The following is a 27414-nucleotide window of genomic DNA, read 5'->3' on the forward strand; positions in this document are numbered from 1 at the left end:
CTTCCCTGCCTCGAGAGCTTTTCGCTAGCTGTGGCGTACAGGCTTCTCGTTGCGCTGGCTTCTCTTGCTGTGGAACACAGGCTCTCGGGTTCACGGGCTTCTGGACTTGCAGGGCGTGGGGTCAGCAGTTGTGGCCCCCGGGCTCCAGAGCGGAGGCTCCACAGCCGTGGTGAACGGGGCTTCGTTGCTCCCTGGCACGAGTAATCTTCCAGGACCAGGGTCTCCTGCACCGGCAGGTGGACTCTTTACCACGGAACCACCAGGGAAGCCCAGAAAGGCTTTTTTTTTTTTTTTTTTTGGAGAAGTCATAGTAATACACACATTTCATTTCAATTTGGTGCAGATACTTCTTGTGTGTGCGTGCATTGCTCTGCTGTAGGCGGTGGTGTGTCTATAGGTGTGAATGTGTGTGCACTGCTTCATTGAAGATAGTATGCATACTTGTGTGGGTCCAGTTCAGTTCGGTTGAGTTCAGTCGCTCAGTCGTGTCCGACTCTTTGCGACCCCACGGACTGCAGCACGCCAGGCCTCCCTGTCCATCATCAACTCCCAGAGTTTGCCCAAACCCATGTCCATTGAGTCGGTGATGCCATCCAACCACCTCATCCTCTGTCGTCCCCTTCTCTGTAGTTCAGCTCACGAGAAGCTCCCTGGCTCCAAATGATAATGATCTCAGTTCAGTTCTTAGAAGCAATCTCACTGTTTTTCCTGCATTCCTTTCACGCACAAGGTCACTGAAGATGACTTCCATCCAGTTTTATGAAAAAATGTTCTTACGGTCATTTGAGGTGCTGTTTCTTTCCGTTTGTAAATCCCGCATGCAACACAGGGGCACTTCTGCCCCCCGATACACACACTTCACGAGCTGAGCGTGAATCTAACGACACAAAGTTAGCGTCCAAGAGGCAGCAGTCTTTGGTCTACACTCATCTTCAGTTCAGTTCAGTTGTTCAGTCGTGTCTAACTCTTTGCAAGCCCATGGACTGCAGCACACCAGGCCTCCCTGTCCATCACCAACTCCCGGAGTTGACCCAAAGTCATGTCCATCGAGTCGGAGATGCCATCCAACCATCTCATCCTCTGTCATCCCCTTCTTCTCCCACTTTCAATCTTCCCCAGCATCAGGGTCTTTTCCAGTGAGTCAGTTCTTTGCATCAGGTGGCCAAAGCATTGGAACTTTTTACACGCGTCTTAGAGCTGGTGTAGAGAGAATCTGGGAAAAATTACTTGGAGCTGCTTCTCACTGCCTTCTCTTCTACTTCTGAGCCTGGGGCTGGGAGTGGGTCGCCGAGGGATGCAAGAGCTGGGTAATGTGTTACAGAAACGTGGCCTTCTTTGTGCTTGATGTTGATAGCAGTGTCATTTAGTACAGAGCGTGAGCTGTGCTAGAAATATTAATCCTTCTGAGGCAGCCAAGACGTTCCCCTCACTCGCCTGTTAATCAGGCTCAGAAAAGCCAGAGGACCTCTCACTAAGTTAGTGAAATATCACGAAGAATAATGACAGTGTGTAAAAATAGCCAGAGAACAGAACAGCGGGTCAAAAGAGTTAACGTGTGTTGTGCAATCCAGGGAGCCTGTGCAAGCTTCCTTTTCTTTCCAAAGATCCTCCGTGGCATCTTTCCCTGGGTTGCCGCCGTATCCGTGAGGGGAGCTTGCGAGATGGTGCAGTCACCGACGACCCCAGGGACTCACAACGCAGCATTTCTCTCATTCTTGCAACATGTCACTGCAAGCTGGCCCGAGGCCCCTGCTGCTGTAGTCACGTGAGGACCGAGGTAGGTGGAGATGAGGAGGGTGGGGGGAAAATGACAGCCTTGCCCTCAAGTCTCCTCCTGATGTGTTACATTTGTCATCTTCGTGGGGGAGACGTGTCACCTGGCCAGACCCAAGTTCAGCTGGGTGGGGATGTTTAATCCTTCCCCACGGCAAAGAGATGGGGAGACAATGGAGACAGTGACAGACTTTATTTTCCTGGGCTCCAAAATCACTGCAGATGGTGACTGCAGCCATGAAATGAAAAGACGCTTGCTCCTTGGAAGAAAAGCTATGACCAACCCAGACAGCATATTAAAAAGCAGAGACGCGACTTTGCTGACAAAGGTCCGTCTAGCCAAAGCTATGGTTTTTCCAGTAGTCAGGTATGGATGTGAGAGTTGGACTACAAAGAAGGCAAATTCTCCCATTTTAAAGGAATTTGTACTCCTCCGATGATGACAAAGATGGAACGCTTTTCCACCCAATGTTGAGAATCATATGTGTTTATTCTCCTACGTGTTCCTGCTCTTGTCTGCAGAGGGCTGTGTAGAAGTGAACACAGGATGTTCACGTCTGTGAATGCAACAGAAACGTCATTCCAAATTGCACTGGAGACAGAGACCATCTGGTCAGGTAAGTAAGTCAGGACGGGGGTGCTCAGCTGGTCTCCGCAGCAGCTGGAATCGAGGATTTGAAGCCCCCGGTTGTCACGGACATGGCTCATCCGCCGCCTCTGCTTCCCTTCCGAGGCAGCTGTCTGCCCTCTCACCAGAGCCGCTGGCCCTACCCAGCAGTGGACAAGGAGGCCAGCGTGTCCCAGGCTTAGGTCGTTAGCTGTGCCGACGGGGAGGATTCCATCCGGCCCAGGGGGCCTGACTTGGTCCTCACTGGCACCTTCGGGAGCAACAAGTGGCGGGTGCCTTGCTAAGTCGCTTTAGTCGTGTCTGACTCTTTGCGACCCCATGGATCACAGCCTGCCAGGCTCCACTGTCCAAGGCATTCTCCAGGCAAGAGAGAGTGGGCTGCCTTCCTCCAGGGGATCTTCCCGACCCAGGGATCGAACCCGGGTCTTCTGCATGGCAGGCAGATTCTTTACTGTCTAAGCCATCAGGGGTCAAAGGGCCTTGTGTTTACTCTTAAGAGATGTTGCCAAGTGACCTTCAGAATCGATCCCACCCCACCCCACCCTAATTGATCAGGACTCAAGGACACTTCTTTCACATATCATCATGAAGTGGATAGAACTCACTGTGTCACTCAATTTTTATCCCCCAAGCTGAAACCTGGATTTCATTATATTTTTAATTTCGCTAGTCACTAGTTAGGTTGAACATCTTTTCCTTCTTTCTCAGCTCTGTCTCCTGTAAAATGGCCATTTTCCTCTGCTCCTTTTTTGGTTTGTTCTGTTGAACTGTCAGCTGCCTTTCCCACAGATTTGGGACAGTTCTTTAGATATGGGGCACATTAATCCCTTTGGGGTTTTTTTTTTTGGTAATGTTTTCCCTTATTGTTCTTGTAAATTTAAAGATGTTTTAAATCTTGGAAGGACTGATGGTTTTTCCAGTGGTCATGTATGGCTGTGAGAGCTGGACCATAAAGAAGGCTGAGCACCAAAGAATTGATGCTTTCAAACGGTGGTGCTGGAGAAGACTCCTGAGAGTCCCTTGGACTGCAAGGAGATCCAACCAGTCCATCCTAAAGGAAATCAACCCTGAATATTCATTGGAAAGACTGATGTTGAAACTCCAATACTTTGGCCACCAGATGTGAAGAGTTGACCCTGATGCTGGGAAAGATTGAGGGCAAGAGGAGAAAGGGATGACAGAGGATGAGATGGTTGGATGGCATCACTGACTCAATGGACGTGAGTTTTCGAAAACTAGGAGACAGTGAAGGACAGGGAAGCCTGGTGTGCTGCAGTCCACGGGGTCACAAAGAGTCAGACACGACTTATCGACTGAACCCCAAATACACTAAAATCTGTAGATCTTTCCCGTGTGATCTCTTCTCCTGCTTTTACGCAGAGCAGTTCTTTGCACAGACTTGTACAGCTTCATTGTCAGCATCTAGCATTTTCATCTATCAGGCTGAGTTCTAACTCTGGGGGTCTCTGGCGTCAAGATCAGGGTTTGGCAAGCTTTCTCCGCAAAGGACCTGACTGTAACTATTTTAAGTTTTGAGGGCCGTAGGGCCCTGTGGCAACGATTTAACTCTGCTGTGTTGTAGCCGGGATGCAACCACAGAGAATACCTAAATGAAAATGGGTATGTCTGGGTTCCAATTAAACATTATTATTATTTTACAGAAAGAGACACCAGAGTGTAGTTGGACAACCCTTGGACTAGATGGAGACAAGAGGAAAGTCTCCTATTCAGATGGACTACTGAGGCACCCTGGTGTTGTTTACTTGGAGAGAAACGGTGAATACAGAGCTGTCATTACAAAAGTTAAACAGACCATGCTCCATTAATGGCTTGCTTCAGAACAGTGTTTCACATAATGCACTCAACAAATAACATGGTTATGTGACTGTATGTGGGTGTCCCAGGTGGTGCTAAGGGTAAAGAACCCACCTGCTACTGCAGGAGAATAAAGTGATACGGGTTCGGTCCCTGGGTCTGGAAGATCCCTTGGAGAAGGGAATGGAAACCCACTCCAGTATTCTTGCCTGGGAAATCCCATGGAGAGAGGACCCTGGCGGGCTACAGTCCACAGACCGAGTTGTAAAGAGTCAGACACAACTGAAGCGACTTAGCAGGCATGCATGCGACTTGTGAGCCCTATTTCTTTCTAGGCATTTGGGTCTGAGATTGTTCCATTTGTCAAAACACAAATCCATGACTGCAGTTGCAAGGGGCCTGGTACATTTCTCAGGCTGGCTGGCTGAGAGTCTATTTTTTTTTTTTTTTTGCCAAGAAAAAGAAACACAGATACGGTGTATTCTGCTGACCTGGGGAAACTGGGGACTTCAGATGAAGGGGGGATTAGCGGTCGTTTTAGGAAATGAACATCTCTGTGACAATTCACGGAAAGGCATTCATGGAATTCATGAAATGTAACTGCAAATGCACCCTCTCTGAAAAAACTCTGATTGGCTCACTGGGAATGGTTATAAAGTAGATTAGACCACAGACTGTACTTTTCTTGCCAGCATCGTGTCAGACGCAGGTCCCTTCTGAAGTCTTCTTGGTTGGTCAAGGGAGCCCTGAAGAGTCAATGGTGGTGAGGTCTGGGAACCTCTGGGTGAAGTGTCACCTGGACTATTGCAAACACATATAGCCAGAGCTCCTGGTCCCTGGTTGTCTATGTGAGGGGTGTATGTGTTCAGTCGTGTCTGACTCTTTGCGACCCCATGGACTGTTAGCCTGCCAGGCTCCTCCGTCTGTGGGATTCTCCAGGCAAGAATCCTGGAGTGGGTTGCCATTTCCTCCTCCAGGGGATCTTCCCGACCCAATCTTTACCAGCTGAGCCACAAGGGATGCCCAAGAATCCTGGCGTGGGTTGCCATTTCCTCCTCCAGCGGCTCTTCCCAACCCAGGGATCGAGCCCACGTCTCCTGCATTGGCAGGCAGACTCTCTACCTTCTGAGCCCCCAGGAAAGCCCCACAGGAGGGTACCATGCAGTCTGCTGGATGAATGAATATATTCCCGGCCCCATGTCAGTCCTCGGCATCAAACTGTCCGGGGAGTGGTTGCTGGGAACCTGCACACACAAGAACCCTTTGTGACCCTTCTGAGGTATCCTTGCCATCTGAGAGTCCCTCATACAGGGTCTCAGGTCCTGCAGTGAGTCTAATCAACTGTAGGAGCTATTCCTCAGACTTATCCATCTTATGTCCAGGGCAAAGATTGTTGGGGATATTTATGTCTCATTCTACAAAATGACTCAATGGAAAAAGTGACCGGGTGTTTTCAACTTAATTCCACCTTCCTCGCTCGGTTGCTACAACCATATCGAAATTCTGTGTCTACAGTGTTCCGGCGGTTACTGAGACCAGGATTGTGACTAAAATTAACTCTGATCGTCCACGTTCTCTTTATGTTACTCCTCATCTCTCTTGGTCAAATGAACCTTGTTACTTTCGGAAACCAAAAACACAACAAAAGAAGCACAAACCAATCAAGCAACAATAAACATTTTTTTTAAATTGGCTTTTATTTTTTTTTTTAAAGAACGAAAATTCTGCACCACTGTCTGTGATAGCACCAGGCTTAGGAGAGGGGGAAAATGAATTAGGCGTGACAATTTTTTTTTTCTCTTGCATGACTCTTTTGATCATATTTTCTTAGTAGTATTGGTTCAAAGGGAAATCACAGTGCTTGCATGTTGAACGGCACCTCGCGTAAATTAAATTGGCCTGGAGTTGTTAAAAGTATTTAGAGACTCTGTTATAACACGACATGCTTTCTTAAATATTTGTGTTTTCATCTGTCTTCCTAATTGGGCTCTCAGCTGCTGGAAGGCCGCTCACGTCTTATTCGTCCCCTGCCTGGCATGCCATCTGCCCCTTCACGGAGCATCCTCTGAGGGCCTGATGCTTGTGGGGAGGAATGAACATCTTCATGGAAAATTCCAGCTCATCTGCACATCAGCTACCTTTGATTGAAAAGTGCATCTCTCCTGCTCAGAGAGGAACGCTGTTGTCTATTTTACATGTTAAAGAAAAAATCCAGAAGCTGAAATCTGACTGTACGACTCTCAGACAACCCGCATTTCCACAGTGCGGTAACACCCTCACATCACCCTGCCTACATCACACTTGGGTGTTAGAATGCTAGCTGATGAGACCTCATTTTAAACTCTCCTGCTTTAAAAACATTTATTTTTTTCTTTTATCTCAAAAGAGTTCCCTTTCTGCATCCCAACAGTTTGATTTTTCTTTCAATTCTGGTGGGCTGAAACATCCTCAGAGATGTTTCTGCCATTACTTAGGGAAGGGGATGAAACCATCAGATCTTATTTACAGTCTCTGTCTGATAAAGATGGCGTTGCCATAAAAGAAGCAAATGGTGAAAAACAAGAAGTACAAGACATTGGGTCTTAAAGTCGTCCTGCTAAATAAAACCAAATGAAAAGAGCTCAGTTCTGGATTGCTGACTTGGGGAACAGCCAGCTGCCGGTGACTCTGTTGAGGACAGAGGTAAAGGAGCAGATGTCCTGGTGAATTTTTCAAGTGAGTGTGTAAGATAATCTTCAAAAGTCAAGTTGAAAATTCCCTGCTTAACTTTTTGTAACCCTTCTGGCCAACTATTGTTGTACAAATAGCCTTAGCAAGTCCTTCTTCCAACAATACAAATACCTCTCTCCTCCTGATAAAATCTCATTTTAAGTAAGCTGGACGGACTTCAGGTTTTTTTTTTCCCTGCCCAGAGTACATTTTTTTTTCTGCTTTATCTTTTTCTTGTTTGCTTTATCAAGGTATAATTTGCATGCAGTAAAATTCACTCTTTCTTAAGTGTGCAGTTCAGTTCAGAAATCTTCAAACTGTATACAGGCTGTGGGTCCAAACTGGCCCACAGATTGTTTTGTGAATAAAGTTTTATTGGAACACAGCCACTCCTACTCATTGACATATTGTCAATGGCTACTTTCGTGCGGCAATGGCAGACCTGAGTACTTGCTACGGTCTTGGTCTGCAAAGGCAAATACATTTGTTCTCTAGACCTTTACATAAATTCTACAATCTTGGCTGAAAAAGAAAGTGCGTGGCTCAGCTGTATCCGATGCTTTGCAATCCCATGGACAATCTTGGCTACAGTTCTACAAATTTTGACCAATTAACAGTCATGTAACTACCACCATGATTAAGATTTAAAATTTTTTCATTGCTCTTAACAATTAAGGAAACTAAGCTACTTCAAGATGATGCGGTGACTGTGCTGCACTCAATAGGCCAGCAAATCTGGAAATCTCAGCAGTGGCCACAGGACTGGAAGAGGCCAGTTTTCATTCCAGTCCCAAAGAAGGGCAATGCCAAAGAATGTTCAAACTACTGCATAATTGCACTCATATCACACGCTAGCAAAGTAATGCACAAAATTCTCCAAGCCAGGCTTCAACAGTACGTGAACCAAGAACTTCCAGATGGTCAAGCTGGATTTAGAAAAGGCAGAGGAACCAGAGATCAGACTACCAACATCTGCTGGATCATCGAAAAAGTAAGAGAGTTCCAGAAAAATATCTACTTCTGCTTTAGTGACTATGCCAAAACCTCTGACTGTGTGGATCACAACAAACTGTGGAACATTCTTCAAGAGATGGGAATACCAGGCCACCTTACCTGCCTCCTAAAAAATCTGTATGTAGGTCAAGAAGCAACAGTTAGAACAGGACATGGAAAAATGGACTGGTTCCAAATCTGGAAAGGAGTATGCCAAGGTTGTAAATTGTCACCCTGTTTATTTAACTTACATGCAGAGTACATAATGTGAAATGCCAGGCTGGAGGAAGCACAAGATGGAATCGAGATTGCTGGGAGAAATATCAATAACCTCAGATATGCAGATGACACCACCCTTATGGCAGAAAGTGAAGAAGAAAGTGAAAGAGAAAAGTGAAAAAGCTGGCTTAAAACTCAACATTCAGAAAACTAAGATCATGGCATCTGGTCCCATCACTTCATGGCAAATAGATGGAGAAACAGTGGAAACAGTGGCTGACTTTATTTTTCTGGGCTCCAGAATCACTGCAGATGGTGACTGCAGCCATGAAATTAAAAGATGCTTGCTCTTTTTGGAAGGAAAGCTATGACCAACCTAGACAGCATATTAAAAAACAGAGACATCACTTTGCCAACAAAGGTCCATCTAGTCAAAGCTATGGTTTTTCCAATAGTCATGTATGGATGTGAGAGTTGGACTATAAAGAAAGCTGAGCACCACAGAATTGATGCTTTTGAACTGTGGTGTTGGAGAAGACTCTTGAGAGTCCCTTGGACTGCAAGGAAACCCAACCAGTCCATCCTAAAGGAAATCAGTCCTGAGTGTTCACTGGCAGGACTGATGTTGAAGCTAGACTCCAATCCTTTGGCCACCTGATGGGAAGAACTGACTCATTGGAAAAGACCCTGATGCTGGGAAAGATTGAGGGCAGGAGGAGAAGGGGACGACAGAGGATGAGATGGTTGGATGGAGTCACTGACTCACTGGACATGAGTTTGAGCAAGCTCCATGAGTTGGTGATGGACAGGGAAACCTGGCATGCTGTAGTCCGTGGGGTCACAAAGAGTCGGACACGACTGAACCGACTGACGATTTTTGGTAAGAAATGATTTTAGAGAAGTAAAATTTTATTCTCTGTTTAAAACTGCACTTAGGGCTTAGACATTTTAAATCCTTGCTGCTGCTGCTGCTGCTGCTAAGTCACTTCAGTCGTGTCCGACTCTGCGACCCCATAGACGGTAGCCCACCAGGCTCCCCAGCACACACTATATCCTGGATATTTGTGGTTTTTCCAGTTGGGATTCCCCACTTCTTTCCCTGACAGAACTCTGATTTCCTATTGAGGAATTTAACCCTCCACTGTTTTCTCGTCTGACATGTGGGTGGGCTGGATCCTGGTCGAAGCTCCTTCTATGGTTGCTGGTCCCGGGATCAGCTGGGATCAGTCCCAGTGATCCAGGGATGGCTGTATGACAGAGTCAATGGGATGCAAGGGCTCTGGGCAATGGTTTGCCATTTTGGGGTGAAAGCAGCCATGGACAACGTGTGAATGAGTGTCCATGTTCCAATAAAGCTTTATTTACACAGCAAGCAGTGGGCCAGGCGGGACCCACATGCTGTATATAGTTGGAAGATTTCTGAACTACACATGAACAAGGGATGCTGCCTGAAAAGATTGTTCGCTCTTGGACCTGAATGAGGAAGTGTCTTGAATGCCTGGCACCCACGGGAGCCCAAGACGGAGGTCTGGCGTGAAAGTGAGACCCACGCCCAGGCTGGTTGGGCAGAGCTGAGAACCGCACAGAAAATCCAGCTCCTGGTTCTGTTGAGTTCGTGAGCCCAGATTCCAGCCTTGCCTCTCTCTAGACTTAACTGCTGGGTTTCCCAAGTGACGCTAGTGGGAAAGAACCCTTAAGAAACACAGGTTTGATCCCTGGCTCCGGAAGATCCCCTGGAGAAGGGCATGGCAACCCACTTTAGTATTCTTGCCTGGAGAATCCCAAGGAGAGAGGAGCTTGGTGGGTTGCAGTCCCCAGGGTCTCGAAGAGTCAGATATGACTGATGTGACTTAGCACTCATAGCACATACTTACTCCTGGACTTCCCCAGCAAGCTCCCTTGAGTGTGGAAGTTTGTTGGAGAAGGCATCTCTGTTCCTTGTAACTAAATAAGTGTAACTGATGCCCACTGTGTAACCCTCATGGAATGATAAAAACACCTGATATACACACTTACGCTATAGGTGAGGGTTTTATAACAGAACTTAACCTTCTGAAAACAGAACTTGCTAATAATTTCTAATCTGTTAATCAAACTCTCATTCATTCTTTCCTTCGCCTACTATTTATTGGAGAAGTACAGCAACGCCTACTATTTATTGGACAAGTGCAGCAAGGCAGAAGACTGCATAGTGGCCAAAGTGGACACTCTCTATTTTGAGGAAATGCATGGTCCAATGGGGTTATAGCTCCAAACTGCAAAGGTGTACTAGTTCATGAGCCCTGAGTGCGAAGGTCCATCTAGTCAAAGCTGTGGTTTTTCCAGTAGTCATATATGGATGTGAGAGTTGGACTGTAAAGAAAGCTGAACGCTGAAGAATTGATGCTTTTGAACTGTGGTGTTGGAGAAGACTTTTGAGAGTCCCTTGGACTGCAAGGGACTCCAACTAGTCCATCCTAAAGGAAATCAGTCCTGAATGTTCATTGGAAGGACTGATGCTGAAGCTGAAGCTCCAATACTTTGGCCACCTGATGCGAAGAGCTGACTCATTGGAAAAGACCCTGATGCTGGGAAAGATTGAGGGCAGGAGGAGAAGGGGATGAGAGAGGATGAGATGGTTGGATGGCATCACCGACTCAATGGACATGAGTTTGAGTAAACTCTGTGAGTTGGTGATGGAGAGGGAGGCCTGGCGTGCTGTAGTCCATGGTGTCGCAAAGAGTCGGACACGACTGAACGACTGAACTGAGCTGAGCTGAGTGCTGTGGAGAAAGATGGAAGAGGGGAAGGCAAGAGATGGCAGAGGAGAAAAGGTAAGATGTCACAGAGGTGGCAGAGAAGGTCTTGTTGAGAAGGCAGCCCTGGAGGGCAGCTCTGACCTGCAGAGTCCCAGGGCCTGTTTCACTGTGAATGTGGCAAAGTGCAGTGATGGTCACGTCTCCAGCTTTGCCGGGCAGAAGTCACTGCACTCAGGCTTTCTCTAGTTTTGAAGAGTGGGGGCTACTCTTCTTTGGGGTGTCCAGGCTTCTCATTGTGGTGGCTTCTTTGATTGCAGGCCACGGGCTCTAGAGCACACAGGCTTCAGTATTTGTAGCTCAAGAACCCGGTTGCTTCACAGCATGTGGGATCATCCCGGACTAGGACTTGAACCTGTGTCCCCCACATAGGCAGGCAGGTTCCCAACTACTAGACCACCAAGCAGTCCACTACCTGATTACTTTTTTACAGCTGAATAATGTTGCATTGGGCTGATACGACACATTTTGTTCAGCTGATGGACATTTGAACGTTTTAGCCGCCAGGAACAGTCATTCATGGGTTTTTGTGTGGACATAGGCATTCAGTTTTCTGGGGTAAATACAAGAAGTGGAACTGCTGAGCTGAAAAGAGTTCTGAAACTGAGTGAGACTGGGCCTTTGCTTAAAGGGAAGTACCTGGTCCAAATACATTCTATCTTTATAGCAAGGAAAGTGAAAAGGAAAGTGAAGTCGCTCAGTTGTGTCCGACTCTTTGCGACCCCATGGACTGTAGCCTACCAGGCTCCTCCATTCATGGGATTTTCCAGGCAAGAATAACTGGAGTGGGTTGCCATTTCCTTCTCCAGGAGATCTTCCTGACCCAGGGATTGAATCTGGGTTTCCCACATTGTAGGCAGACGCTTTACCATCTGAGCCACCAGGGAAGTCATAGCTTCACATTATATTGAGGGCTGCAGCTTGCATCATTTTGTAAAGGACAGAGACATAAATGATAAATAATGGCATATAAAGTATGACAATCTACCACCTCAAAGAAATATTGTTTATGGAGCTCGGAGAAACGAGTATTGAGGGCAGTTTTGTTTTGAAAAGAATGGTATGACCAATGTGGTTTTTCTTCCTCCTGTTTATATTAAAAGAAAAGTGAAAAAAATTTATTTTGATTAAAAAAATAAAATGGTCCAGAGAGAGACAGAGAGAGAGAGGGAAGAAGGGAGTGTCTGTGTGACTAAGTTTTTGCTTTTAATCCACTCCTTAGAAGAGAGATGACGAATATGACTCTTTCTGGGAAGTTCTTTCATCCAAGAGTAAAGAATTTTGTAGCTGCTACCCAGTGAAGCGTCACAGGTCAGCCTGACACCCAGGGACCTCCCCAGAGAGCAGGAGCTGGGCTGGTTCTTGTTTGCGGTGGACTTGACTTTCCTTATGGAGTCCTCATGGCTCTGAGGAGGTCTGAGAAGAGTCGTTTTGGGGAATACACACGCTTGACATCCTGCTCTGTTTTCCTTCTGGACGTGTGTAAAAATGTCAGACTGCGCCCCCGTCCAATGGCACCCAGCTTCCCCCCATGGAGCTGTCGGCGGCACGCGGAGATTAATCATCGGCAACTGTTTATTTAGACGCGGAGGTCAAGTGCTGAGGAAATCCTCAATCTCCTGACTCTTTTTTTTTTTTTCCTCGATTCTGCAAGCCACGGATTCTTTGCCCTTCTTTTCTGCAGAACTTATGAAACCAAGTCAATGGGAGAACACGGTGAGAGGCCAACCCTGGTCTGTGGCAGTTACTTGGCAAGAAGGAAAAGCAGAAGTGAGGAACAGGTCTTGAAGGAAAGAGGTCTTCACGGATGCCACGTAACTGGCAGACTCGGTCAATGAAAATCCACCCTAGTCTGTCCTCAGGTCACGGTGTTGTTAAGTCGCTAAGCTGTGTCTGACTCTTGGTGACCCCGTGGACTGCAGCACACCAAGCTCCTCTGGCCTCCGCTATCTTCTGGAGTTTGCTCAAACTCGCGTCCATTGAGTCAGCGATGCCATCTAACCATCTCATCCTCTGTCGCCCCCCTTCTCATTTTGCCTTCCATCTTCACCAGCATCAAGGTCTTTTCCAAAGAGCCGGCTCTTTGGATTAAGTGGCCAGAGCATTGGTGCTTCAGCTTTAGCATGAGTCCTTCCAATGGATATTCAGGGTTGATTTCCTTTAGAGTGGACTGGTCTGATCTCCATGCTTTCCAAGGGACTCTCAAGAGTCTTCTCCAGCATCACAGTTCAAAAGCATCAATTTTTTTTGGTGCTCACAGTGAGGTCTCATAAATGACTGCTCTAATTTAGGAATCATCCAGGAATTCACATTTTTCTCATCCTCCATCCTGGTAATTTATGAAAGAATAAGCACACGAATTAGTCGCTGTCATCTGGAAACGGGCAAATAGGCGTTACCACAAATCTTCTAAATTGTGGATCTAGCACCTTGTAAGTGTTTTCATGCGTATCACATTTGATGGGGGGGTGGGGAGGAGTCTTTTTCTTTTTCCTCGATTATTTCTCATGCCTTTGCCCAGGACAGTTATGGGACTGCAGCAGAATGAAATCATCTCTCTTGTGTGGGGCTGTGGGATGGACTGCCAGGAAGAGAACGTTTCAGCACAGGCGCCGTGTAGCAACAGCTGCCTGGATGGAAAATTCCCGAGTCTTTTCTGTTGCAATGTTTTCCGTTTTTATATGTGCGAGGAAATGTGCGCTTAACTGAACTCAGCTGTTTGAAAAATTCGTAGAAAATATGAGATAATACCTGGTCTTTGCCATTTAAGCAATTTTAAGTAAGGGCAGGAGAGATGTGTTCCGCTCAAAGAGTTTATGAAATACATATGTTATTTTGTGACTCTTGTCCTCTTGTGAAAGTTGCTCAGTCATGTCTGACTATTTGCGATGCCATGGACTATACAGTCCGTGGAATTCTCCAGGCCAGAATACTGGAGTGGGTAGCCTTTCCCTTTCTCCAGGGGATCTTCCCAACCCAAGGATTGAACCCAGGTCTCCTGCACTGCAGGTGGATTCTTTCCCAGCTGAGCAACAAGGGAAGCCCAAGAATACTGGAGTGGGTAGTCTTTCCCTTCTCCCCCAGGGATCAAACCCAGGTCTCCTGCATTGCAGGTTCAGCCACCAGAGACGCCCATGAATACTGGAGTGGATAGCCTATCCCTTCTCCAGTGGATCTTCCTGACCCAGGAATTGAACCTTGGTCTCCTGCACTGCAGGCAGATTCTTTACCAATGGAGATATCAAGGAAGCCCCATTTTGTGACTAGTACTGTGCCAAAACTGAGGGAGATTTAAGCAGTGGGATGCTTACATTCTGATTGATACATTGAGACATGTGTGTCTGAAAAAAATATAGCTTTAAAAAGAAAATGATGAGAAAATGAGAGATCACAGTAGGATACTTTCATGGTTTATCAAAGTAGCAAGTTTTGAGCTGCACTTTGAGGATGGATAAGAGGTATTTTGGAGAATACATACAGAAAAGTATGTATATGTATGTATCTTCAGGGTATATAGCTTGCTGACTTTTTACACCTGATCTGATCAGCACACAGATCAAGAAAAGAACGTTCCTGGCACCCTGGAACTCTCTCCCACCCCCGTCCCTTTCTGTGACTACCCGTCTCCACTTCTTTGAACAGCATAAATGAACTGTGCTCACCTCTGTACTTTCTATACATTGAATGACGTAAAAGGCACCGTTAGGAATGAGCTATGTTGTTTTGTGTCTGGAGGACTCACGATGTGAGACACAGATGTTGTTTGTTTTCGCCGCTGTGTAGTATTCTGTGGTATAATATAACCCCATTTTCCCACTTCACATCGATGGGATTTCTGGTGTTCCCAGTTCGAGGGAACTTTGAAATTGTGCTGCTTAACCTACTAGAGTGCCTGTCTTTTGGTGAAAATATGTGCATGCTTTTGTTGGGTATGTGTTTACCCAGAAGTAGGAAAGTAAAAGAAAGTGAAGTCGCTCAGTCATGTCCAACTTTTTGCGACTCCATGGACTGTAGCCTACCAGGCTCCTCCGTCCAAGACCCAGGAGTAGGAATGGTCCATTTTAGCAGATATGAAAGTGGAAGTGTTAAGTCGCTCAGTCGTGTCCAACTCTTGAGATCCTATGATGGAGTGTAACCTGCCAGGTTCCTCTGTCCATGTGGATTCTCCAGGCAAGAATACTGGAGTGGGTTGCCATGCCCTCCTCCAGGAGATCTTCCCGACCCAGGGATTGAACGTGGACTTCCTGTATTGCAGGCAAATTCTTTACCGACTGAGCTAGTCGGTAATATTAATTTAACATTATTTAAATTTAATATAATATTAAATAGAATACTATTAAAATTAATAATATTAAATAACTAAAGACTGTTTAATATTAAATCAGTGAATAAAACAAAAACTGAACTGAAACTTCAATTCTGTCACCCTGGCCACTTATCCACACTGGGGAGCAGCTGCTATGTTAGCACAGAATGTCTGCGTCTCTGCTGAGAGTCCTAGCGGGCACTGGAAGAGAGGATAAGATGCTGAAGGGAGGGGTGAGGACTGGATTAAACACATACATGTGCAGTCTGTCGCATCCCGTCTTGGCGGTTACTATAAAAATGTCTGGTCTTTGATCAAAGCTACAGCCCTGCTGTAGGAACATTATTTGTTCCTGGTTTTTAAGCATTTCAGTCATGTCTCAAAGATGTTTCCTACATTTTATTTTCTTTCACACATTATTATTATTGCTTTTTTTCTTTTTTTTTTTCCTGGCTGTGAAATAGAATCTGGGTGGTTAGGCCATTTCCCACAAAGTCAAAAACCATCGATCATGACTTAGTACTACATGTTGATTTATGGTTCGTGTGTGAACAAATAACTTGCCCAGAAAAACGCTGTCTGTAACCGAGGCCTCCTGGCCCCCTCTGCAGGGTAGGGTGAGGTCAGCGGCTGGCCTGGCCACTCCTGTCTGAGGGCTTGCTGCCGAAAACCTCCAGTCGGCCTGGGACGGGAAGCGAAAGGACTAATGGAGGAACAAACAAGAAAGATCCTTTTTTTCTTTTTCCCCATTCATCCTTTAAGGAAAGATCTTTTTGATTAGGAAAATATTCTTAGATTTTTGTATGCCCTGGAGATTTTTGTATGTTGTTGAAAAGCTGTAATATATTCTGCTCTTCAAGGCATTTTCTTTATCAGAATAAAACAAGCTTCTTCTGGCGAGGTCAAATCAATACAACCATAACTCCAACAGAATCCTCTCTTCCTTCTTAGAACTTATTCCCTTTTGGTTCAGCATAAAATGAAAACAAAGTCCCAATGACAGGCTAGTTGTATCATGTGTGTTTTGGTCATTGATTCATCCAAGAATTTTTGAAGTAAAGTGAAAGTCGACTTTGCTCAGTCGTTTCTGACTCTTTGTGACCCCCATGGACTATACAGTCTGTGGAATTCTCCAGGCCAGAATACTGGAGTGGGTAGCCTTTCCTTTCTCCAGGGGCATCTTCCCGACCCAGAGATCGAACCCAGGTCTCTTGCGTTGCAGGCAGATTCTTTACCAGCTGAGCCACAAGGGAAGCTGAAGAATACTGGAGTGGGTAGCCTTTCCCTTCTCCAGGGCATCTTCCCAACTCAGGAATCGAACCAGGGTCTCCTGCATTGCAGGCACATTCTTTCCTGAGTACTTAGTACTGACCAAAGACTGAATTGGGTGAATTGATCTACATTTGGGATTGTGGTGAACACTCAAACAGGTCTATCCCCTATTCTCATGGCCCTTATAATACAGAAGGGGAAACCAGTTTTTTAAGAACACAAAAACTAAATGGCCACAGAAAAATGTGTCATAGTTAGCAAAGACCGAACTGCCAGGAAAATGGAGGTCAGTTGGGCGAGAACATTCTGATGTTTCATAAAAAGTGGTAGAAAAAGTAGTGTTGTGAAATAAAGGGGCACTGGCTTTGGGGGTCAAGGCATCTGAATTTCCTTCCTGGTGTATCAGTTACCTGATGCTGGTGCAGAACAAATAGCTCCCTAGCAGCTTAAAACAACAAATGTTTACTATCTCATCATTTTCAGGGGCAGGAATTTGGGGGCAACTAACCCTGGAGAAGGGAAAGGCTACCCACTCCAGGACTGTGGCCTGGAGGATGCCATGGACTGTATAGTCCATGGGATCCCAAAGAGTCAGACACATGACTGAGTGCCGTTCACTTTAACTTCAGCTGTGGTTGGGACACAGGCTCGTTTCTGAGACTGTAGTTGGGATGTCAGCCGCAGCTGGAGGCATCCGGTGCCTTACTGAGGCTGGAGGATCTGCTCTGAGGATGGCTCCTTTGCACAACTTTTCGTAGGAGGCCTCTCTGCTCTGACATCTGGCTGAAAGCCTGAACCTCATCAAGTGTTCCTGCCTGGTGGACCACCCAGGTATCTTTGCAACATGGCAGTCGACTTCCCTGGAGGGAGGGGTCCAAGACTGAAGCCTCACATGACTGAGGCTTGAAAAGCCAGAAACCTTGGCTTCACCCTTAACCTACTGGTTACGTCACACCCTCGAGGGAAGGGGAACCCAGCTCCACTTCTGAAGGGGGAGATACCACAGAATTTGTGGACATGTTTATAAATCCATGGCGCCTACCCTGCCGTCATTTTTCTCTAGCTGTGGGATGGAGAGTTTTCTCAGGTGAGAGGTACATTGAATGATACCCACCCCCACAAGGCTGCTGGGAGGATTCAGTGAGATACCTTAAGTGAAGAAAGTTTGGCAAATTCTTACGCGTTATGTGAAGGTTGGTCATTTAGGAAAGAGCAGAGAGATACATGGGGCGTATCCAGCTCAAGTAGCAAAGAATCTGCCTGCCATACAGAAGCACGAGAGACACGGGTTTGATCCCTGGGTCGGGAAGATGCCCTGGAGGAGGGCATGGCAACCCACCCCAGTATTCATGCCTGGAGAATCCCATGGACAGAGGAGCCTGGCGGGATACGGTCCATGGGGTCGAAGAATCGGACATGATTGAACCAACTGAGTATGCACACACACACGGAGCCTCAAGCTTACAAAATTCCCCTTTGCTTAGTTGAGGTCATTTGCTGAACAATGAAGAGAATCCTTGATGATGCAGCAATGATCTGGGCTGTGGAATGCTTTCTTTGCCATTTTCAACCTCATTCTCTTTTATCAGGAGTCCAGTGTGATACAGGTTGGAGCCCTTCAACCTGCCTTTGCTTGAACCAGTTTTTAACTCTTTGCATCTCTGTTCTGAGTAGATTCCCTGATGCGACTTTTCTAATCATAAATTCCTTTCTTGGCCGTTTTCAGCGTAGAGAAGCTTCCGTCTTCTCCCCTCCCTGTCCCCAGGATGCTTAATTTGTTTTTCCCACCCACCTGCTATTTTTCTTCACTCCCGACATTTGCTTCCATTCATAGATGCTGCTGATCTCTGCACACCAGGGGTTTACAAGCTGAAAGCGTCACAGCAACACAGACACGCAGAGAGGGGACGGCAAAGAAACAACTGTCGACAATTAAACAGGGAGTTCTGCTGAAGAAGAGCAACTATTAATGCCTCAGCATCACACAGAGTCAGTGCGTCCCTGAACCATCCCGAGGGTTATCTATGAGCGCCTCATGTCTGCTGGTGTCTTCCTGATCGCCTTCGTACTGACAAGGAGTAGTGATGCTCTGAATCTTGGTTGGAATATGTGAACGCACTAGTTGCTATGCAGCGTGAACGCACTAGCTGTTATCTCTTACTCTCCGCTTTCTGCGTTCCTGTGTGGCTCCGGTTTTTCTCGTCTGTAAGCCGCTAGCATGAAGAGGTCAGCAACATCATCTGATCGGGCTTCCGTGCGGGTTTTCCCTCCTGTGAGTGTTGGACTTCGCATCTGTTGACATCCTGAGTTCCGCCCATGATCCCTGTGTTTTTAGCAAGAGTGCTTATGTGCCTGTTTTTGGACAGCTGTATATCTCTCCAAATACTGGCCATTTTTGACCTTTCCTCTGCGAACCTCACTTCCCCCTTTCTTCCCCAAGGGCAGTGTCAAAAAGGATGAGAGAAGCGCCTGAGGACTGACACAGGGCTGCAACAGAAACCTCCTAACGCGAGGTTCTTGGCTCATTCAAATCTTTACGGAGATGATACCCTGGTCTTTGCTAGTGGGTCAGCAGTCAAGAGTCTGCCTGCCAATGTAGGAGACGTGGGTTCGATCCCTGGGTCGGGAAGACCCCTTGGAGAAGCAAATGGCAACCCACTCCAGTATTCTTCCCTGGGAAATTTCCTGGACAGGGAAGCCTGGCGTGCTGCAGTCCGTGGGGTCACAAAGACTTGGACAGGGCTGAGCAACCAAACCACCACAACGACCCTATTCTTAAGAATTCACTCTTCTCCGCCAAGCGCTATCTGTTTGAAGGAAATGAGGCACGGGTGTTATTTTTTTCCAGAACGCGCTGTTAGCATTTCTGAAATGACTGGACTTCCCCATGCCTGCCAGATTCCTTTAGGCTTCTGTAACGACAGCCGTTGGGGATACGGCTCTGGGTGTACAAATTGCTATCAAGAATTAAGCAAGACAGGCTCTCCGTTGACAGACTGTTCACCCACTCTAGTGGACTTAAGTACCTTGATGCTTCTTCTGGGCCATCTGCTAGAAGTCAGAAGATCTGGACATCTAATATTATGAGCTTTGCTATCAACTAACAGGGATTTGGGGGCAGGGAATCCAGGGTCAGCATCACGGCTGCAAAGCTCAACTCCTGGCTTACAGTGTGTTTGCTGGATGACAAAGGGAAAAAAATTAAAGGTAGGATCGTGGGTAATTTAGTCCTTAAAGGTAGGATCGTGGATAATTTAGTCCATTTGTTTAACCTTCAGATTCATTGTTTGCAAAATGAGATAACTGCATCAATGCTCTTTAGAGACTCTGCAATTACTTTTTTAAAAAAAGATTTTAAATTAAATTTTCAGATACGTGGTGGATATCTCAGGAAAAAAAAAAAACCTCACGGAGAGATGTCAATCAACAACTGCAGTGCTACACTGTAGTTAAGTTTTATCCAGGGATGTTTTCTCAGAAAATAACGTTTTTCAGGAACGTACGTAAACCAAAGATGATATTTTTTGATTTAACATTATCACCATTCTTCTTCTTCTCTTCCTAAGGTGCTTGACTGTGGAAAGCAGCTACAGAATTCACCTGTGTTGTGCTTAGACGTTGTGATCCCACTCAGGTACCTTCAGGGAGGCAACATTTTAATAATTTGACAGTTCCCCTGTGATCATTTCCCCCTTGGCGGTGGTCGTATTTAGTCACTAAGTCATGCCCAGTTCTGTAACCCCATGGACTGTAGCCCACCAGGGTCCTCTGTCCATGGGATTTCCCAGGCAAGAAGAGTGCAGTGGGTTGCCATTCCCTTCTTTAATCCCTGGAAGTGGTATCTTTCCCACCCAGGGATTGAACCCCCATCTCCTGCATCGGCAAGAGGGTTCTTTACCACTGAGCCACCAGAGAAGCCCTAACCCCTTACGTTCATTCTAATTCTTTTCCCTGTTCGGTGAGTCTTTATAAATCTGCCCAGTAACAGTTTGCTGAGTCCCCAGCACGAAGGAATTGAACCAACTGTTTATCGGTTAACACCTAGGTAGGCTTCCCATAGACAGATCGCCAATAGAAGGTAATCTCACTCTCCAATGTCCAAATAGCTAAGTTTTCCCCAGTCGCATATTTGCTCTCAATTTGCCTAGACAAACGTGTTTCAGAAACTGATTCTCATTGCGAACTGCCCACTGCATGTGTCTCATCTTAAAACTGACGGAGAATGTGTACGATGTTATACAGAACGCTGGAACAGGTGAGACTAGAACAGTGAACTTTGTTTTGATGCTGCCTGAAATCTGACATTGACCCATAGCAGCCTAGCCCTTTTCTCCAAGCATAGCCTAGTGGCTGTGTAACACAGGGAGCTCGACTGGGTACTCTGTGACCATCTAGAGGGGCGGGATGCGGACGGGGGGTTCGAGAGGGAGGGGACACATGTACGCTTGTAGCTGATTCATGCTGCGGTGTGGCAGAGGCCAACACCACACCGTAAAGCGATTATCCTCCAATTAAAAAGAAGTTCTAAAAAAGGGAAATCGGAAAAGAAAGGCACTCTGCTTTTAGAATCGCTTCTGTACCCGAATTAGACAAGTACTTGAGTTTTCAGTTAGTCTTTTAAACTGAGAAAACCCCTTTGGATGTATTTATACACAAATAAATACATATAAACATATACATATTTATACATATAAACACACACACACACACATATATATATACACACATTGAGCATATGTAGCAGTAGCACTGATACCTTTGTTAAGTTCAGTTCAGTTCAGTTGCTCAGTCGTGTCCGACTCTTTGCAACCCCATGGACTGCAGCACACCAGGCCTCCCTGTCCATCACCAACTCCCAGAGTTTGTTCAAACTCATGTCCATTGAGTCGGAGATGCCATCCAACCATCTCGTCCTCTGCTGTCCCTTTCTTCTCCTGACTTCAATCTTTCCCAGCATGAGGGCCTTTTCAAATGAGTCAGCTCTTTGCATCAGGTGGCCAAAGGATTGGAGCTTCAGCTTCAGCATCAGTCGTTCCAATGAACGCCCTGGACTGACTTCCCTTAGGATGGACTGGTTGCATCTCCTTGCAGTCCAAGCGACTCTCAAGAGTCTTCTCCAACACCACAGTTCAAAAGCATACATTCTTCCGCACTCAGACTTCTTTATGGTCCAAATCTCACATCCATACATGACCACTGGGAAGACCATAGCCTTGAATAGACGGACCTTTGTTGGCAAAGTAATATCTCTACTTTTTAATACACTGTCTAGGTTGGCGACAACTTTTCTTCCAAGGAGTAAGCATCTTTGAATTTCATGGCTGCAGTCACCATCTGCAGTGATTTTGGAGCTACTTTTGTTAAGTTTTGTTATACTTTGAAATCAGCATAAGGCATAAACCACCTGCACCCAAGAGTCCCCAGTCTCCTGGGAATTCTACTATTTCATGACCCTGGGACAGATGATCAAGTGGCTTGTTTTCAAACCCCTGAGAACAGATGCCCGTGGTGGCTGTATCTCATGGTTCAAGTGACCAGTAGTGGGCTGTGGGTGTCTGAGGCTGTGGTTTATATTGCACTTCCCAGGTTCAAATCCTTGTCCTCTCTTGGACTGACTCCTCTTATGAGCTGGGCAGGATTCTTCAGTCTCCCTGAGGCTGGAGGTTCTTACTGGGAAATGGGAATGGCCCACACTGGTTGCTGCTGCTGTTGCTACTTAGGCGCTTTGGTCGTGTCCGACTCTTTGCGACCCCATGGACTGTATAGCCCACCAGGTTCCTCTGTCCATGGGGTTCTCCAAGGCAAGAACACCGGGGTGGATTGCCGTGTCCTCCTCCAGGGGATCTTCCCAACCTAGGGATCGAATCCGGGTCTCTTGCGTTGCAGGAAAGATTCTTTACCTCTGAGTCGCCAGTGGAGCGCATCTCACCCTGGTTACCGGGGATTAAATGACCAACAGCACTCTAATGCTTAGATCAGCTCTCTGCTCAGAGAAAGGGCCCGCTAAACATCAGACAAACAAAGAAAAAAGCCAATCTGTGCCACTTATTTATCCCCTGACATAAAGGGTGAAAATAAAAACCCAAACCACAAGACAGCAAGAGAGTCACAGAACCAAGGTGTCCTTCCTTAATTGTTACAGGCTATCTCCTTGTGAAATTAGAGAGTGGACTTTGGGATGAGAAGGTGGTATCTGTGGGTAGGAAAAAAATGTCTGGATAAAGAAAAGACTCAAAGTATTCTGCATGCGGGGTCATTACCCAGAGTACAGAAGGCATTTTTCTGTCACTGGGAAACCCCCTGCTACAGCGGATCTTCTTAATTTCTGTTCTAAATTTTCTTGCACATAACAGGCTGTGTTCTCTTTAGAGGCCTTCTAATATTGGATGGGCTCATGTAATTTCGAGAACTGAGTTACTTCACCTATCTGTGAGCATTCATGTATTTGGTTCCATGAATATAATTTGATACATTTGGCTACGAGAGAGATTGGTAACCTGATAAGAATTTTCTGGCAAGATTGGACATCTGTCGCAAAATACACCAAGTCTGGTTCAGAGGACTCTCTTTACATACAAATAATTTGTTTCTTAAAAATCCATCAGGCTTCGCATATGCAGTAGTTTTATTTGTAATGTAGCTTTAAGAATATCCAGTCCTTTACATGCACAGAGTAAAGAAAAAACATGACTTTAATCCTTCTTCAGTGCAAATATTTGAGAGAGCATTTTAAATTTTATCTCAATACTTTCTCTCAACTCAATTAAGCTCTCTCTCATGGAAAAATTTAAATCACGCTCTACACGGATTCGACTTGATTAATATTTTTTTTGTCAACTAAATTACATATCACATAATTTCAAAACTCACAAGGATTGCGGGCAACCGTTATCTAGCCAGTTATGGGAAATTTCGGAGAGGAACACAGACCAACTCTGCTCCTTTCATCAGAATACAATTAGAAATAGGAACTTTGAAGGAAAAGGTACAGTGGTTCTAAGAAGAAAAAAGCTAACTAACGTGCACAGTATCTTTGTTTCATTTTTGACACTATAAAGACCATCAGTTAAAAAAAAAAATTTTTTTTATCTGGTTCACTGAATACTCTGCCAGAAGGGCTGACACTTTAAAAAAACATTTTATCTGTTGGAGCTGAACTTTTTCTGGGTAATCTGTGTTTGATATGTTTATATGTGTGTGTTCCACCTACTACGGCTATGTAATAGAGCACGCCTAGAATGCAGTGACTTAAAACAATAGTAATAGTTTCTTATCTTCCAGGCGGCTCAGCTGGTAAAGAATCTGCCTGCAATGCAGGAGACCCGGGTTCGACCCCTGAGTTGGGAAGATCCCCTGGAGAAGGGCATGGCCACCCACTCCAGTACTCTTGCCTGGAGAATCCCATGAACAGAGGAGCCTGGCGGGCTACAGTCCTTGGGGTCGCAAAGGGTCGGACACCACTGAACAATTAACACTGATTGTCTATCTCTCATAATTTCTTACCTCCCCAGGTTTCTATGCATCAGGAATTTGAGAGTTATGTATTAAAACTAGGTGATTCTGGCTCTGTCTCTTTCAGGAGGCTGCGGTCAGTTTTTTGGCCAGGGCTGCAATGATCTGAAGGCTTGGGGTGTGGTTCCCAGGGAGCAACCTCACTTGATTGGCAATTTGGCCCCTCTGTTTGCCTTGCCAGATGCTGCTTGAGGGTCCTCACCGAGTGTGGAAGTGGAGTCCGCAAGGGCATGAATTCAGCTGGTCAACACCCCTGGGGGTCGTCTTGGGTCTGGCTGCATGGAACATGTGTTTCCATCACTTGCATTTATCGACGTTTGAGAGTGTGCTTGGTAAAAATACCAATTTTCCCACAAACGAATGGATGTGATCTACGTGGAGGAAAATAATTTTAAGGTTTAAGAAGAACAAACACAGCAAGTTTTGAGAACCATGCACGTGACGTGCTTTTGCACACAAGAGTGGTTTTAAAGGCACTTCCTTCTTAAAGGGCTTCCTTTGTGGCTCAGCTGGTAAAAAATCTGACTGCAATGTGGGAGACCTGGGTTCGATGATCCCCGGGTTGGGAAGATCCCATGGAGAAGGGAAAGGCTACCCACTCCAGTATTCTGGCCTGGAGAATTCCAGGGACTGTACAGTCCGTGGGGTTGCAGAGTCAGACATGACTGAGTGACCTTCACTTTCCTTCTTAAAGGAATAACAGATTTAAAAGCTGTTATGCATGCAATCGTTCGTAAGCTTGGAATTACACTTTTCTCCTTTGCTTGGCTAGAAGTTATATATAGTTGAGGACTTCAACACCTATTCAAGGAACTGGTCATTAGATACAGAACACACCTGTATGTGTGCTGTGATTCCATAATGGCCTCACTGATATGGAAGAGAACCTGGGAAATTTGGGATCTGCAGGCTAAAAAAGTCCAACGTATGACTGATTCCATAAAACCTCTCCACCCCTGGAGGCTGTGGAAGGAGCATGTTGGCGTCTGTAAATATGATAGAAAAACCCCACCTGTCTGCTTCAGAGTGTCTGAGATGCTTCTGATATGTCCTCAGGAGAAGGCGCTTTGGGGGCTTGGGGGGTAGCTCCACGACATGAGGGTTTCCCTGGTGGCTCAGATGGTGAAGAATCTGCTTGCAATGCAGGAGTCCCAGGTTTGATCCCTGGGTCAGGAAGATCCCCTGGAGGAGGGCAAGGCAACCCGCTCCAGTATCCTTGCCTGGAGAATCCCCTGAACAGAGGAGCCTGGTGGGCTACAGTCCATGGGGTCGCAAAAAGTCGGACACGACTGAAGCGACTTAGAATGCATTCACGCACCACGACCTGAAGCAAGGCCTAACGCCTCATTAAAGACAGCCTTGGAACAGAAACCCTATGTCCCCTGCATAGAAGAACCCTGGCGCAGGCTGGAGAATGAACTAACTGCAGAAACAGATGAATACAGAGAACGCCATACCCAGCTTCTCGAGTCCCAAGTCTCTCTGACTAGGGTTTCATATGACCAGCTTTCAACAATGGTGCAACCCTCCAGCTCATCCAAATGGAACCCAACTGGACCTTTGTAGGTTTTCGGTCTCCTCGCTTGATTTTTCTTCTGTAGTGAAACTGGCTTTCCTGACCAACCAAATTTGGAAAACAGAATGATGGGTTTGCTCTCCACCTTGAAGAATTTGTCAGGAAAAACAACTTTACCAGGAAAACAAAACAAACTCCCAGCCCTGACCCCCAATTTTACCTCTTTAATAAGAAACCACAAAGAGATAGGGAGCTATGAGAAGCATGGGACAGTTCTTTGAAAAGATTCAATAGTCGTTTGTCTTCAAGGTACCAAAAATAACATGTGCAAGTGAGATAATACATATTTTTAATTAGTATTTTTTTTTTGAGGGGGAGTGGGGGATGGATTCTTGTCCAGGCTCCATTTGCTAGAGGCTTATTTTCATCTGGGTTCTACCTTTTCTAAAACTGTTGCAGAGAATTATTTTCTCAAGACATCAAATTCTTGGCTCCAGTTATAACCAGACAGGCTGCAGTGTTTTTTTTTTTTTTAAAGTATATTTTTCCTTCTTGTTTCTCATCTTTTATTTCTCAAAATACATGTGCTTTTTATAGATATGGGAGCCATTTTCAGATCAGGCTCTCTGAAAATAGTCTGAATCAGAATATATTAGGGGAAAAAAATCATCATTTACCCACAGAGGCACATCATGTTTCATTTTATTAAAAGCGGTACACAGAGGGTGCAGACAGGAAAAAAATGAGGTGGAGATTTTTTTCCCTCGGCTATTCTTTAAGCCAGAGTTTTGTTTATAGGAAATGTTTTTTAACGTTATATGAATACGTGAATTAAAAATAAATGTAAGCACAACGAGTTTCCTTTCTGCTTTGCTTTGTTGTTTTTATTTCTCCTCAAATATCCTCTGGGGGGTTAAAGTCCATGGGTCGTATTTTTACAACGGTATCTTATTCCAGTGTGGAATTAACCTTGGATCGGTTTCTCTTCTCCACTCCCACTGACCCTCTTCCGGTTCCTGCCCTTCATCCTTCAAGTTAACGATTATAGCCGTGGCTCAGACTGGCATCCAATTTAAGTCTCCACACTGCGTGAGATGATTATTCTCCATAGAACGATACTGTGGTCACATCCTATCTGCCCAAAAGCATGTAACACTTTCTGTTCCTGTTAGGTGAAGTCCAAACACCTCCAGGTCAGCACTGATGATCCATCAAAAACCGTGACACGTGCAAATACTCTGAAACCCACCAACTGCTCTCTGGGGCTCTGGTCTCAGAGAAAAGAAATTTATGTTCACACAAAGATCCATGTATGAGTGTTCACAGCTGCTTTATCGGTAATTGCCCCAAACTGGAAACAGCTCCCTGCGTCCTTCAACAGGCAGATGGTTAAAGTAACTGCGTTATGATTATAGTGTGGAATATTACTAGGCAACGAAAAGGGACAGGCTGTGGATCCACACAACACATTGGATGTGTCTCCAGGGAAATATGCCAACCGAAGAAGGCCAGTGAGCCTTTAACTGAAGGCTGTTCCGATGGCGGGATTATTCCTTGGCATTTCTGGTTTGCTACTCACCAGAGCAAGAGAGCTGTTGTTGCCACACAAAGGTCCCGGCCAAGAGTCGTGGGTGTCAGCAACTGAAGGACAGCTGTCTGTGCCCAGGGGATACAAGACTGGAGGTTAAGAATAAGGAACTCCATCAGAAATGGAACAAAAGGACAAGGAGATGGATAACAGGGCAGAATGGATGGGACATCAGAGGACCACACCAGTAGGTCCAATATCTAAAGAACAGGAGCTCTAGAAAGAGAAAAAAAAAAAAAAACCAGAAGGAATAAGTCATAAATAATTTTTCACAAAAGTCCGAGAACG

The 27414-nt window shown here is 45.8% G+C and overlaps 1 long non-coding RNA gene across 1 annotated transcript; it reads left to right on the forward strand.

Moving 5' to 3' along the window:
• The first annotated feature begins 1637 nt into the window (after positions 1-1637).
• Positions 1638-26389, forward strand: LOC122690808. The gene is made up of 3 exons (XR_006340110.1): positions 1638-1777; positions 18345-19717; positions 24204-26389. It is a non-coding gene; the product is annotated as an uncharacterized LOC122690808 (long non-coding RNA).
• Positions 26390-27414: the final 1025 nt, after the last annotated feature.

This window comes from Cervus elaphus, chromosome X, assembly GCF_910594005.1.
Source record: "Cervus elaphus chromosome X, mCerEla1.1, whole genome shotgun sequence".
Classification (NCBI taxonomy): domain Eukaryota; kingdom Metazoa; phylum Chordata; class Mammalia; order Artiodactyla; family Cervidae; genus Cervus; species Cervus elaphus.